Here is a 5,233-nt window from a genome sequence, read left to right on the forward strand (position 1 = left end):
CCTGAAGTTCATTTTATTTGAAAGCATAATGTTCCCTTTTACCATGTTATCCCATATGTTTGACTTATATCATTCATACCTTGTGATTATTTGTGTGGCGGGGATGTCTGCAGAGGCAAACCCACCATTTCATAATAAGCCTATTGAACTGTTTCTATCTATGTATAGTACACTAATGCAAAGACAGGCAGCTCTTTATGGCCCTGCAAAAATAAAACAGAATTGAGAGTAAATGAAAAAGGAATACATTGAATTATATCAACATAACTTGTGGTGGCGTCAACGGCCTCACCTAACCAAAAAGCAGAGGAACAAACTGTCAGAGGACCCAGCACACAGCTGGAGTGGTGGGGTTCATTCTTATACACTACTGCCACCTAGTGGTAAACTGTCATTACTACGAATCATGCAAAGACCATGTTAGAAGGCAACTAAACAGTAGGTGGTGCTAGAGGGCTAGACATAAACTGTGTGCTCTGCTGCTAAAAACATATACAGTATATCTTAAACTGGATCCTGATGAAAAAAGATGATGCAAGGGAAGTTGAAGTTTAGTTATAGCAGCCATTGGAGCATGTGCAGTTCTAGGGGGGGGCAACAAGGGCCAGTGTCCCTGTAACACTGAACTGGAACCGTGAGTGGCCCCCCTAGGAAACAAGAGTCTACCAATTGTAATAGTGTAGCAGAAAAAACGTGGCTTTAATTTGAACCAAAGTGGTGTCAATGTGTTTTTTTTATTTAGTTATTGCAATTTAATAACACATTGTAAATTAGTTATTGAAACAAATTATGTAACAAAGTATTTCATATAATGTTTATTTGTGCACTTTAAGAAAATAATTATCTTTTGTCCCACATAAATTGTGCCTCATAATTATAAGATTACTGGGCCCAGAATCACCGCCTACAACTTAAACACTTTAATACCAAACAATTAAGTGTGTCATAAGCGAGCAGAGCAGGACGAACAACGGTTTTACGGGGAAATAAATTGTATTCCCAGTTAGGATATCGCAGGCAGAACAGAATTCTCCAAGGTATAACAAACAGACCCGTCCAGACCAGAGGCCAGGGGGGTATACTACGAATCTAGTTCAACATATCCTGGATATGTTTTGAGTTATCCGGTTGACTAAATCCAAAAAAAAAACGCTCTCGTTAAACGGTCCTACGACGCTGGCTATCAACTCGATCGCTCAAGCCAGCCGTGTCCTATCTAGTTAGGTGCGCGTTCACATAAAAGGGGTGGTATTTGGAGTGTTCGACCAATCACAAACATGGAGAAGCCGTGTACTGACAGCGCAGCGCGTCATATATTTCCTGAATGAAAAGTCAACTAATATTAGACAAATATGAAGACGTTAAACTTTAAACATCCATGACTTAAACACTTTATCCCGGATAAAAGCCACATAGCTGCACCTGCAAGGTGAATACAGCTGGTAAAAGAAAAAGCGTTTGAATGGTACATTAACAGGTTTATGATATCACTGCCCCGTCCAAGACACGAGTGGATCTGACTTTAATTACATTTGACTCGAGTGTTTCGTCAACTTAATGTGTTGCTTAAAATAATACTTCTGCATAGCCTACAGTATGTGACACTGAGTGTTGCACGGCCAGATACGGCTCAAGAAGCTGACTCAAATAAGGAAATATATGATACATTATGATGTGATATGATATGAATGATAATGGGACACATCGACGTCTGCACTCACAGTGCCGCGGACTGTACGTAATGTTACTTTGATCCGGTTACTTATGTTGTGGCAGATATTTAAGTAAGCTTTCTTAACGCTAATGTTATATTAGCCAGATTGCTCTGAAGATGGGAGGGGATAATCTATTCATTTTCACGTTCACACAGTCAGTTGATTTTTGCCGGCCGTCTTTTCTGCAACGGCGGTTTTTCTGTATTTCCTCTATCCTGTAATATGACTTGATAGCTTTAAACTCCGCACACGGAGCTCTGATTGGTCAGCAGGCGGTGCTTTCACTGAGTTGATCTCTTAGGTTGCGGTCGAATAGTCCAAAAGTCAGCTCCTAAATTCTAACCCTATCGTCTATTCCTTAACCTCTAAGTGAAACGTCACGGGGTTAAGGGATAGTGGATAGGAGAATTCAAAAGGATTTAGGAGAAGAGACTGCGGTACTTTAGAGAATCCGAGGTTGCGTTCGAATACTCCAAAAAAACAGCTCCTAAGTTCTAACCCTATCGTCTATTCCTTGACCTCGGAGTGAAACGTCATGGGGTTAAGGGATAGTGGATAGGAGAATTCAAAAGGATTTAGGAGAAGAGACTGCGGCACTTTAGAGAATCCGACTGCACTTTCACTATCCGACGTGTTTATGATGCGCCAGCAGAGGTCATAAATGTGCGCCTGCTGCTGTGGGGAAACTATGGAAACTACAGTTTTCTATACAGCGGACTACAACATGGATGTTTAATAAGAACGAGGGACTACTGTAAACTCATCTAGAGACTCTGCACCGTGCTCTGATGCTGTTGTTTTATGCTTTATGAACGGGGACAACAGAGAAACATATTCTTCATGACCAAAGTTGGAATTGAAATAAAAAAGGAAAGTGAAACTTATGCTCGTCACCCTCTCCCTCCGGTCCACATTAATACAAATGATCCCAATACATATGATTGTATGAAAAGATCTTAAAATCAATACAAATGTATTTATTATAAACGTTAGTCCTTAACATCTATCACTGTGTATATTACCATTCAAACATCTTTTAAAAGTTGAACAAACCCCACACAGCTCAGTAAAGACTGTGACATGTTGACTTTATTTGATCATTTCAGTAAAAACTAACGTTCATATTTCTCTTTTTGATTATAATACTGATGAACGTTCAAAACAAAGCACTTTGGCAACTTACCACATACGTTTTAAAATGCTTAATAAGCACCGTAACTTTCATGATATCATTTCTCGTTCATAATCGGTTGTTTCCGTGAACGGCCGACTGTTGTGTGATGGCAAATGCGGCGGCCGCAAGGCATTGTGGGGCAGCATTTTCTCCTCTCCTTTAGGTTAGGGAGGTCCAGTGGTTCCTAAGCTAAAGGAGGTTATAAAGGAAGTTTGAAACCTCCTTTCCTTTCATTTAGAGAATTCGAACGGCACTTATCATGGCTGCCACTGAGGGACTTCCGGGTCATTTCACTCCGTTAGGAAGGTTCCTAAGCTAAATGGACTATTCGACCGCAACCTTAGCCTGCAACCTAACCTCCTCTCGAGGAGGTTAGCCGCTCAGCATAAGTTACCATGGAGATCTAGCCCGCTAAAAAGAGAACCAGCGTCGTAGGACCGGAAAGCCAGAGTTTTCTATGGAGCTAATTTCCTGCCATAACTCCACAAACAAACTAAACAGGTTTTACAAATGCCTTATGATTCACTAACAAACACAATGTGGTTTGCAAATACAAAACACCATCTACAAACTAATGAATTTAGTTTTGCAAAGAAAAAACGTATCTATCAAACAAACACATAACATTATTCTAATAAATCATGTTTCAGAGACAAATTCAGCTTAGGTTTTACAAGTACACAACTTTTTTTTACAAGTGCACAAATTTGTTTTACAACTACAACACTTTGTTTTACAACTACAAAACTTTTTTTTACAAGTACACAAATTTGTTTTACAACTACAACACTTTGTTTTACAACTACAAAACTTTTTTTTACAAGTACAAAACTTTTTCTTCTCACGGCGGAATATTACTGCCAAAAGTCACGTGAGTGAGTCACGTGACTTTTGGCAGTAATATTCCGCCGTGGCTGGCTCATACACAGTCACACATGCTCACTCACACATGCTACACGGCAGCAGGGGGCGCTACTGAGTCCATTGGGAAGACGGGAGGTTGAGCAGAGCATGGAACAGCTCTTGCCAGTCTGATGACAGGTGTTATAGTGATAATATTATAAACAAGGTGAATTTAGCGATCACAACGAAAACAGCCAAGACACATATTGAGCCCAGAAAATAAATGTTATTAGGGGCTGTAAATATAATAAGCCTTTGTCTAAAATGGACAACATTGTAACTAAAGAGATTTAAACTATATATACAGCCAGGGGACGTTCGGGACGAATCCCGATGGGCCGGTACTGAAGTGGGCCGGTCGGATAAGTCACTGCTCACCCCCCCTTCCCCCCCGTCGACAATTTCCTCGCGGTATTTACTTGCGGCACCACCGAGGTGGGCCGCTTACTTGCGGTACCGAGGTGGGCCGGCGGTACCGAAGTGGGCCGGTCGAGAGTCCCGGGCTGATTTGTTGTCCCAGTCCGCCCCTGTATACAGCGATTCTGCACTCGGTCAATCAGCTGCTTTTCATTTTTATTCCTGCTATATTCAATGAGTGATACAAATATTTTTTACCACAAGTTCTTAATAAAACTGACACTGTTGGACTTGGTACTAGTTGACTGCAACCAGAAATAAAATGAAGTACTTTACTGTGTACTTTGTGAGTAATCCTCTGTCAGAGTCCCCTCCATAGTACATAATGCATGTTTTTTGCTATCTTTGATGAATGATAAAAATAAAATGTTACCATTAGTTCTTAATGAAATTGATACGGTTTGACTTTGTATTAGTAAGCCTACTACTAACAATACATTGAAGTACTTTTACTGTGTATTTTTTGAGAAATACTCTGTCAAAGTCCCCTCCTGTGAACAAAATCAAGCCACTTCTGCTAAGTTTGATGAGGGAATTCTTTTTTGTTGCCATTAGTTCTTCGTGAGATTGATCCTGTTGGACTCAGTACTACTGATACTACCCCCACAAGTACTATGAAGTACTTATTGTGTACTTTTCCAGTAATCCTCTGTCAATGTCCCCTCCTGAGTACAAGAATGCATGTTTTTCTTTTAATAAGCTTAAAAAAACATTTCTTCCTGAGACTGATATTGTTGGACAGAGTATTTTAAGAGGATGGTAGACATGATATCAGCAATACTTCCAGTCAGTACTCCGGCAGCAGCATTTTCACACCTTGGAAAGTCTTTAGAGTCTGGCCTGGAATGGATAGCTGGTCACAAATATCCTTCAGCAAAGTAACACACTCTGTCACATGGTTGCCCTCTTATGATGCTGCTGTCTTTTAATATATAATTATTCCTCTGCCGCTAGTTCGTTCCTCGCAGATTCTTCAGTCTCATCAGCCTCATCCTTCCATCAGTCCCAGTTAACGCCTCCAGCC

Source organism: Trematomus bernacchii, unplaced genomic scaffold (assembly GCF_902827165.1).
Source record: "Trematomus bernacchii unplaced genomic scaffold, fTreBer1.1, whole genome shotgun sequence".
Classification (NCBI taxonomy): Eukaryota; Metazoa; Chordata; class Actinopteri; order Perciformes; family Nototheniidae; genus Trematomus; species Trematomus bernacchii.